This window comes from Struthio camelus, chromosome 6, assembly GCF_040807025.1.
Source record: "Struthio camelus isolate bStrCam1 chromosome 6, bStrCam1.hap1, whole genome shotgun sequence".
Taxonomy (NCBI): Eukaryota; Metazoa; Chordata; class Aves; order Struthioniformes; family Struthionidae; genus Struthio; species Struthio camelus.
This window is the reverse complement of record NC_090947.1, coordinates 46,776,830-46,787,581: the sequence shown is the minus strand read 5'-3', so window position 1 is coordinate 46,787,581 and position 10,752 is coordinate 46,776,830. Positions and strand designations below refer to the sequence as shown.

At 39.6% G+C, this 10,752-nt stretch overlaps 1 protein-coding gene across 33 annotated transcripts in view; it reads left to right on the top strand.

Moving 5' to 3' along the window:
- The first annotated feature begins 5,474 nt into the window (after positions 1-5,474).
- Positions 5,475-10,752, top strand: part of BAZ2B (bromodomain adjacent to zinc finger domain 2B) — a 158,820-nt gene continuing 153,542 nt past the window's right edge. For 27 of the 33 annotated variants that reach the window (XM_068949532.1, XM_068949528.1, XM_068949521.1 and 24 more), the window contains exon 1: positions 5,730-5,852. The gene's annotated coding sequence lies outside the window, so the exon portion shown is untranslated. Of the gene's footprint in view, positions 5,597-5,711; positions 5,853-10,752 lie in introns of those variants that run through there. The other 6 variants (XM_068949533.1, XM_068949529.1, XM_068949531.1 and 3 more) reach the window with 3 other exon arrangements.

Sequence of the window (10,752 nt, the reverse complement as noted above, 5' to 3'; positions counted from 1 at the left end):
AACAAAGAGCATGTTTAACGTTTTGCAAGAGTAGGGTTCTTAATCCTTGTGACCTGGCCAAATTCCAAGCTGGCTAATTACATAAGGTTATTTCCTGTTTAGCTTTGGTTTAATAAGAGATGCCATCACTTCCTGTCCTAAACGATTGCGTGATCTTCTTGTCTGCTGTGTAACAGCTGTCATACTCCACTCCAGAAAGAACCCCTTCTCCCTTGAGGGTGCGATTGCACTGCAGATCCACGTTAAGTTTTGAGGTGGGCTTTTTTGGTTCGAGAAACAATGCAAAAGGAAAAAAAACCCACTAGTTTTGTTCAGAAGAAAAATCGGCCTTAATCTTGGTCCAGAACAAAGACAGCTTCAAAAATACAAAGAAAATTACCCAAGCTATTTTATAACGCTTTTCATAAAGTTACATAGGACGATGAGAACGCTACATAAGTCTAAATAGCAAAAAGCATCTGATTTCTATGAAGAAGATAAAAATGAACTGGATTTATGAGGTAACATTTCCCTATATTGTATCACATAGAAGACAGAAGAAAAAGTTAACATTCTGAAAATGGGTTTTGTTTTTGTATAAGTTTTTGGTCACTGTATTTTGCAAAGGTTTTGATAGTTCAGTGTGAACTGTCATGGTAATAAAAGACTTTTTCAGTGCCTTACTGGCTAAGGTTAATATTAGTGAGGAAGGTGTTTTTCCAGTCAAGCAGAAACAAGTAACCACGTTCTTTTATAATGTAAAAATATTTTGTTACCTAATTGGGGGGAAAAAAAGCTTTTATTTTTAATAAATTTGGAGTTCAAAATTACATCCTGGATATCAGGCCCAAACAGCTCGCAGTTGAAAGCGTTGCTGTATTTAGAATCGGGTGTATTGGTTCCGGGTACAAGGTAAAGGCCTAATGTTTAAACAGTAAAATGGAGTAACAGTAGAGAGATGATATAATGAAGAAGAATATTTTTTAATCTGTCTACTTTCAAAATGTTAATAGTTTTAATTGTTTAGCATTACATTACATTTCTTAGTGTTACTGAATAAATAGGTTCGTTACAATATCATTTCTGCTCACACTCGGAGCTTGCAGACGTGTAAAGATGTGCAAGAGGTGCTGGGGGAGCTATAGCGGGCACTGCTAAAACGAGGTTGGCAGAGTAAGTCATGGAATTCTCTGTCTTTTGAGGAGAGCACAAGTAGTGTTTTACAAGTTGAGGACCAGAAGAAAATACAAATAACTTGTAGCGAATTTTGTCTTTTTGACAGTCATGTGTGATATGAGGACTGCACCTTTAGTAAGTGGACGTGGTGACTTGTTTGGAACATAGGCGACTACAGAGACCCCTTAGGGAAGCTTTCTGGGTTTGACTGTATGTATGAAGTTGCAAACTGGATTTTTTCCCATCCTTTGGAAGTTCTTGTTTTGGCTCTTGCTCAGATCATCCAGCTTCAAATGTATAATCTCTGCAAATGGTTACAGCTATTCACCTGGGGATTCATTTGCCTCAACACCTTTGCAAAACCTTAGGAGAGAGGCAGCCCCAGACTGATTTTCCTCAATTAAACCGGCGTTTCTTAGTGGAAGCAATTTACAGCCATCAACATATCAATGCAGTTGCAAAGCTATTGCATTTGTATTGTGTTGTATATAAACTTAATTGCGTTTTTAAAGATTCCCTGGCTTTGTGTCCTTCTAAAGGCTTTGATTATAGCGAGGAGTAGTCCTCCTTTAACCACACGAGGATAACAAAATAAAACCAGAGGTTGTAAGAGCATAAAACCAGGAGTACTTAGATATGTTAACCCGTATAAATAGCCCTCAGAGAGTGATAGCATAAGCTCTGCTGTGCCGACAACTTTCTGCGGGAAGAGTGAACCTCCTAAACCCAGAGCAAATTTTCACAACACAAAGGCTATGCTGGTAACTGGTTTACACTGTGACATTACTTTTGAATGTGATGTTTTAAAACATAGATTGCACATCATAGTTCAGTTAAATATTTAGCTTTTTATGGAAATCAACCTTTATATTTTTTATTAATAGCATTCATGAAATGCTAAATGCTTCCACCCTCTGTCAGAGGAATGGGTAGTCATTATTATTTTTTCTATGATGGTGATTCTTCACTGGTCCTCACCAAGTGTCAAATCTGTTCTAATATATTTATAATTATAATATTTTATAATTATAAAATATATTAGGCTTTGCAAACACTACTCTAAGCCATCTGTTAGTGGAAGTATGTATATATAGTTCCTAGCGTCTGCAATGAATTCTGCATAGCCTCTCAAAACGCTTACAAGTAGTTTAATCAGAACTTTTGTTTAAAGGAGGTGGGAAGGTCTGCCTGAAGTAGTGTGTGTTACAGGATCAGAGTCTGCAAATGTTTATGTAGGGTTTAACTTTAGTCATTGACCTTAGAGTGTAGCCCCACAAACAGCTAAATTGCCACAGAGGAAGGGGGGGTGGTGTAAACCTGTGCTGTTAACCTGTGAGTAGGGGTGGAGATGAGCAGGAACCTCTCAGACGGGCTTTGCCTTTGTGGAGATCACAACATTGAACTCCACCCTACACAGCCCCACAGGAATTTTGGGCTTGACCTTTCAAACATTTATGCGCACTAATCTTTTGGCATGGGAATGGTCCTAGTGACTTCAGTATAATTATAGAAATGTGTAAAGCTACATGTCTAAGAACACGGAGCTTACTTTGTTTTATTTCTGTTTTCTTTCAATTCACCGATTAACTTTAAGAATATATTGGTGCGTGCAACTGCTTAAACAAATATTAATAATAAGGACAATGAGCATATCAGAAAAGACAAATGGAACTAAAAAACAATAGCCTGACATGGTAAATTGTGTTTTATGGCACTTGCTCTGGAAACCTAAAAAGAATGCAAAGGCTAACTTTTTTTTTTTTTGTAATTAATTCATCACGAAAAGAAAAGAAAGAAAGAATCCTGTTTTTATACTATCCATGATGCATTTATTTTTTTTTTTTAATTGAGAATTACAGCTGTAATATTGCCTTGGGGAGAACAGCCAAATTCTGAAGCTAGGAACCTTTCTGAGGTATTAGTTACTCCCTTTATAAACAGCTTCTGTTGAATAAGCATACTAAAACAAAATAATTGTTAATACAATTTTAAAGTCTTACTAAGTTTTCAGTAGTAAAACTGATTTATTTGTGACCAATGGAAGAACTATAATTTCTTTTAAAACATGTTTTGGTGTAGAATATAAAATACTATGTAGTGACCTAACAATATTTTAAATTGATGCTTGAAGGTAATATTAATAGTCAGTGCTATGAGAAAGATATTGTTAATATTTTTGACAACAAATATTTCCAATGGTTTAAATTTGGATACTTCACTAAACTTTGTGAAGAGAAGAAATATATCTTGGAGCCTCTGGTTCTGTATTCAAGCGATGTAAATTCTGTCTTGCTGAGCGCTATAGAAAACAAAGATTATAGAATACATCCAAACACATATATGTCTGTATTTTTTACAGGATTGTATGGTTTGATTAACTACACAAAATATAGTTATTAAAATAGAGGTAATAACAATAGGTATTTTGGATGTTTTTCCAATTTACCGGCAGAGATATTAAATACGTACATAACAGCCAATATGTTTGCTAGTGAGATATCCAAATCCTTTGTTTGTTTTCCCTTATTATGAAATCCTATTATCTCTTGAGTGACAATATTGTTGTCTTGGATAATGTATGAGTTTTTGATGCGTAGCATCATGAGCGAAACAGCTATTTATTGTATCCATCCTAATTTTTATCCCATATTTTTCTTCAAGAACATTATTAGTAAATTTTGAGGTTAGAGAGGTACTGACCCAATCAAACATGTACAGCGCTTGGCCTCTGAGTTAATTAAATATGGGTTAATAACATATTATAAGGAAATCATTGTCATTATTACAGTTATTAGGTAGTTAGTCAAATTATAGCTTCAAAGGAATGCAGAACATGGAGAACTCGGGACTAAATTATGCATTTGAACCTTAGGCCAGCTTTTACTGTTGAAGCAGTTTGCTGCTAAGAGAAATTGTGTGTCATTGAAATTAAATGCTTTTCTGGGGATGGAAGGTTTCAGTTTTTAATGAAATTACTGAGTGTGGTGTAGTGAAATGATTAAAATCTGTATTCCGGGAATGTGGCCGAGAAAAAAAATCAATAAACACTAGCAAACCTCTGCTGCTGGATGCGAATCCTGGGAATGAAATAAACTAGTACAAAAATAATAATTAAAAACATATCAGCACATTAATTTATTTAGCATGAGTCTCATGAGACATCATCTTCACTAATTTTTAGCATACATTTTACTGTGTAATGAGGAGCTTTCTTTTTTCATACCCCTATTAGAGAGTAGACAGGCAGCATTTTTACCCTTCCCCCAGTGTTCCTGCATTGCAATCATTGTGCTTGCACTTATTATGTTACAAATGACCGAGGTAAGGCTGACATTCTCATTGCATGCAAAAAGAGCTAGTCTGCCAAGCCTTTTTTTTTTTTTTCCTCCCCCTAATGAAGCAGCTTTGTGAAATCTCCCCATGTGTTAATACTAATGAAGATCTTCCAGCACAATTAAAATCACAGCCAGTGGCTGAAGAGGAAACAGAAAACAATGGCATCTTTCTACATATACTTGCTTCTTTATGCTGAGATCAGCTTTATTTAGAAAAATAACGTTGACTAAAAAAATGTTTATGTGTAGCATGTAACCAGGTGAACAAGCTAAGCGTTTTCTTGAATTCTGCAAATGTAATATTTTATCGGATTATACTGAAATCACTTAGACTTCTTGAGGGATATTTTTCCTTGTGCCGTGGTGTAACTTTAAATCTATATTGTTATGGTTTATAGGGAGCATATCTTTTGGCTCTTGAAGTGTACTTTACCCCTGGCCGAGTTTGAGACTATGCCAAAAAAGAAAAAGAAGCGGTACCACGTGTGTAGTTTAAAGGGTTGGTATAGGGAGGCACAGGCTTTCACCCTTTTATAAAACCCCTCTGTATACGTTGTTTCAGGCAAGACAAGAATAATGGTTTTTAACGGATGTACTAGACGTTTTTAGATGCCGATAGCTGGTGAATCTTAATGGAGACGCATGCTTTGTTAAACTTATTTGCCCTCCCGTTGCCTGTGTTGCTGGAAATTGTTAAGGCAGTTCTCCGAAATGTAAAAGTTGGATGTTTCTTCCGCTGCGAATCCCTAACATTACGAGGCGTCTTTAAAATGTCTGCTCTTTGGGGAGATGCGTTGTCCTGTTTCAGTAGATGGCTGTTGTGTGCTGATATCACCGCATCTGTCTTGTTTCTGTGTTTTACCTGAGCTCAGTTGGCAGCGTGAGGACGCGTTTTGTTGAGGTGCGGGAGGTGGGCTGCCTGGTCCTCTCCCCACTAGTTCGTCCTTCAAAAGTGAGCAAACGCGGGCTGGCATCTCTTCATTGTTCTTTGTGAAGCCTTCGCCGCCGGCAACTTTCTGCGAACCGCGAGCGCGGGGCACGGGGCGAGCGCGGAGGCTGCGCTGGGGCGGCCGCGGGCAGCTCTGCCCTGCTCCTTCTGGGAGCCGGTAGGTCATTTGTTACGGGGCTGGGTCGAGATGAACAGTTCCCTCTCTTTCCCTCTTGTGAACAGCAACTTTCATTGTTGGAGCCAGGAGAGCCGCGCTGGCTGACGTCACTCGGCTTGGCGAGGCTGGATAAGCCTGGCGGAGGGGGTCGGCTCAGTGCGGGCGCCGGGGCGCGGGGAGGCGCGGAGGCCGGCTGGCTCTCGCCGCCCCGCCCGCCGCAGCACCGGGGGAAGGCAGAGCCCGTCGGAGCGCCGCGGTGAGCCGGGGCCGGGGCCGGGGGCGGCGGGTTTGGGCCGGCGGGGATCCGCGCCGGCGGCGGGGCGGCCGCTCCGGGCTCGCGGGCCCGCGCCCCTTTGTGGCGGCGGCGGCCGGACGAGCGGGCCCGGGCCCGGGGCGGGCGGCGGGCGGCCGGTGCCGGCGGTTCCGCCCTTGGTGCGCGGCCGCGGTGCCCTCCGGGCGGGGCGCTGCGCGGCGGCCCCGGCCGCCCTTGCCGGCGGGCGCGGAGCGGCCGGGGGCGCCCGGCGGGGCCGCAGTGCGCGGGGGCGGCGCCGGCCGCCGGGCCGGGCCGGGCCGGGCCGGGCCCTGCCGCCTCCTGCGCGGCCGGCGGCCCCGGCGCAGCCCGCTGTCGGCGGAGGGGCGGCGGGCGGCCGCTCCGCCCCGGCCCCGGCCCCGGCCCCGCTCCTCTTCGCCTGCCGCTTTTGTGGAGGCGTGCTGCCGCCTCGGAGAGAGCCAGGCAGCTGCAGCCCTGGGCCGAGCTGCTGAAATTTATCCCTTTGTGTATATTACAATATCCTCCATTTTTCTGCCCTCTAAACAACAAGCCTTTCGCCATCTTGGGCCAATTTTTATTCCCAAGTCAGTTTCTTTTAGGGGGAACGAGCAGGAATCCTGAAGACCCTTTTGGATAAGGCTCAAAGTTTAGGAAATGTTACAGGGAGAGACAGTGACGTCATGTAAAGTTTAAGGGGAATTTTCCCAAGAGTGTGTGCTTTCCTCCGGGATTCCTGATCCAAGGTGCTGTAAGCAGCGCTTTAAAGCCGAAGGCTCCCAGTTAATATTTCCTCCTTAAGTGTGCACTCCCTTCTCTGGTGTCCGTTTTTGTAACGGCTAGGGAAGTCCTTCTGCTTTTGGATTATTGTCCTGCCTTTTATTTTCTCTTGGCCTTTCAGCATTTACTATGTAAAATGTACTTAAGTGTTCAGTTGTTCAAAAAGAAAATTCCAAAGTTCTTACCTTAAGTACCATTTCCTCCAGAGAGGAGCATTATTTGTGTTTACAGCAAGTAGCTATCTGATAGGAAGTTCACATGAAAGCCTTGGTCCAGAATCTTCCCTGAGGATTAAACAGTCTCTCTTTGGGATGCGGAATGTGGAAATACACAGCTTTTTCACTTGTAAATGACAGATTGGTGCATATTTGGAAGCAACAAACTTTTAACTATGTTGTTAGCAGGGTTGCTCTGGAAAAATACCTTTATATATTACATGTAGTTTGGATTATGTTCCAGATGCTGTACAATGGATAGCAGAATGTGGCTAGTATACTAAATTCATTAGCAAAAGGCTTTTTTTTTTTTATAAGCTCTGTGTCAGTTTCTGTGGAAAAGGAGACAATAAAAGGTACTATTATTTTAACTTACTTCTCAATTTTTTTTTTTTTTTTTTAGATCTCATATAATTTTTTCTGGTCAGATGGTAAAACTTACTGGAACACTGGGTACTTGATAAAGTATTGAAAGTGAAGTTTTGATTTTCCATTTTTTTCCACCTCTACTTGCTTTACTTGCTGTATGTTTGCAGTCATAGTAACAAGAACATGAAACTGCCTGTGTTTAATTTGCATTTCCTTTGTCTTCAGGGTTGGGAAAAACATTGTCAACAATTAACATGGAAAGTAATAGGAATCCCTCTTAGTACATCAAGACTTTTTTTTTTTTTTTGTTTTTCCTAACCAGCTCAGGGTTGAATGATCTAACGAAAGTATCTTCAGGACTGTGCTCATAGTAAGCATTTACATTAAGAAATGTCAGATTTACCTTAGTGTATTCTTTAAAAATTATATTAGAAAGTGTGGTTGAATTGAATATTTTCCAGTTACGTGAATCTTGGGTAGATGAAAATGTTTAAATAGTTAAAAGCACATAGAACAGATGGATCTAAATTATACATGCAACAAAGGCCTAGAAGATTTGGTAGATTATAAATGGTGAGCCACAGAGGATAAGCAGTTTAAGAAAATGGTCGTTAAGTATATTTGATGTCTTACACCTGTAATAAACTGTGCATGTTTTTGTGACAATGCTGCAAAATCAGTGAATCAAATAGCATTTGGAAAATCATAACTGAAATATTTTTTGTCCAGTGTTCATAGATGGAACTTTCAGGAGTTGGGGTATGTCTTTATTCGAGAGATGTTAAGTTCAGATTATTTTTAATCACAGATTGCATCAATTCCTTGCAAATGATGGACTATTAAAAGAAGGTATCCTCCAAGGACAAGTCTTTGGAGAATGAAAACATTTCTGTATAGAATGAGGGAATGTTCCCTTTTCATTATTGCCTCAAAGTCAGTTCCAAAAGGCACAGAATAAGCTTTTGTGATTAATGTTTATTGGTAGTAAGCTAGAATTGCAGTACTAGTAATTCTCTCTCGTTTTTAACTAAATACCACTGTACTGTGTTCCTTCCAGGTAAATGTTCCCACAAAAAATATTTATTTTAGGACTGATACTTGTGGATTATTCTAGGTTGTCAATAACATTGAATGGCCTTAGGGGAGAGAGAACTAAATACATATTTTGTGGTTTTGGGAGAAATAGTTGATTTCCATTACTGTGTAATAAGGTGCTTTCCATTTTTGAAAGGTAAATTGGCAATATTTTTATATTATACAGGGAATAGGCACTGGTTGAACACTGCAGTATATTTAGTCTTTATTCTGACCTTATGGCAAGAAGAACATGCTACAAAACTGAGACGTTTGTCTTTTTGGGAGACGTTTACTTAAAATGCAAATAGGAAAGTAATGGAAGTATTTTGTAGTTCCTGTTGTCCTTTTTCTTATTTCTTTGTTTGCATGTTTATTATAGAACTGCAGTGTAAAGGAGCAGATGTTTTGCAAAACATCCTGATGTGTTGCTTTTTCTTATGGGAGTGCATAGCTGTTCCTTGTGATGCATCGAGTTGACAGCTGGTTGATTTCATGGAGCTGCTAAGAAGCCATTAGTGGTGTCATTGAATTGAAACAGAACAGTCACTCCCAGCTTGAGCTGCAATTGTTAATGTCTTTGTCGCTACTTTTGTGTTCCCATACAAGATGTGGAATATCACAGTTGCCAGAAAGTCTATGTTCTGTCTAATCTCCCTGAATCAGGGAAAGGAGGTATCAGTATTTGGCTGCTTTTAGTTTTATAATATTCTTATAATGGCCTGTTTGTGGCTACGAAACGTGAGCTGTGTAAAGGCAGATTTAGCAAAACCAGAAATACAATTTACTCCACGTGCACCCGCCCCCACACAGCCATACACCTTCACGCACACCCCAGTGGTATCCCATAATTCGGATAACTTGTGTGTTTTTTCTTTTTCAATTTGTCCTTAATACCAGCTTATTTTAAAGGCCTCTTAGTTTTTGTCCTAAATAAGAGTTAATAAAAATCAAGTACTGCTTCAGTACCTATTTATTTTTGTACTTCTAGGGGTACTTAATTATCTGAGGTCATATCCTGTCTTGTAGCAGAGACTTCAGATAAAGAAATAATATAATAAAAGCCAACAGCTTTTGAGTTAGTTGCATTTTACAACATTAAGTAAATTATATCATGTTATAAACTAGTCTGTGATCCTAAATTGCAACCCGAAGAAACACTGGCAGAGGTGTTAAGGGGGAGGGCAGTGTTTTTCATGATGATTGGGTAGTCTAGACTACAACATTCTGAACGCTGAGAAAATGTAATGAACACGTATCAACATATTTTAAAGAAATCTGATATCTATGGTGAACATAACATTATGGAGAATCCTAGATGTGGGTGCAGATGATCTTCCCCACCTCACCAAAAGCAGACCTTTATTATGACTGGTGTTTATGCTTTAAAAAATCAGTTATAGTATTACATTTTTACTCATTTAAAAAATGTAATTTATTGTGTTGTTAGTATTGTGTACTGGTAGACTGGAAGTGCATCTTTGATGACATAGACCTAAATGGGTGGTAGGGGTTTGGAGTTCTTTTGTGTTTAACTCTTTGGGGATGAGTAATGGAAACAAGGATACTGTATTGGTAAGATTAGAGAAAGGAACCTCCCTCACCTCCCCCACCCAGTTTGGTTGCTTATTTAAAAAAAAAAAAAAAGAAAAAAGAAAAGAAAAAGGCCAAACAACAAACAGATCAAGAGTAGGTGAGTTGTCAGAAGGTTTGCATCAGGAAAACAGTAGGTTCATGTTAATTTTTTCATAGGAGCCTCTTAGTACTTTGTGAAGGTGGGTATTAGCTTCACTGTTACACAGTTAAGGACCCCGATGCACAGACAATTTAATTTTTTACCAAAATCCTTAGGAGTTGGTGTTAGAAATAGGAAGGAGCGCTGTGTTCGCTGACTCTGTTTTGTAGTGTGATTAGTAGAATATGTTTCTTTCAAAAACTGAAATGCTTAGTTTGTTTTCTGCCGAGAGTAACGACATCAAGTTGAGTGCAGATAGCCATTAAAAATTGGGATCATGTTTTCATTCAGTCTCTTTGCAGAATATCCAAGCAAGATGTCGTATTTTTCCATTATTTTGTATCTTAACCATACAATTTTAAGGTTAAAACAATCAGTATAGAATGTATAATCCAGTTATCATGTCATTTCATGTATTAGATGTGTTACATTTTTCACTTACTCTCTTTCTTCTTTACTGCCCTATATTTAGTTATATAATGCCCTAGAAATTATTTTTTTCAGTGTACTTTTAAAAGTCTGATACACAATCCCTTTGAGACATTACTGGAAAGAAAACAAAAACCTCTATTATGTCGTTTTGATTCTGGTTTTTTTTTTTTGGGGGGGGGAGGGAAAATTATTTTGATTGCTATATGAGTATTTAATGAGACTACCAGGCGAAAGAAACACTCCTAGTGAGGAGGACTTGTGCTCATTTGCAGTTTTAATGAAG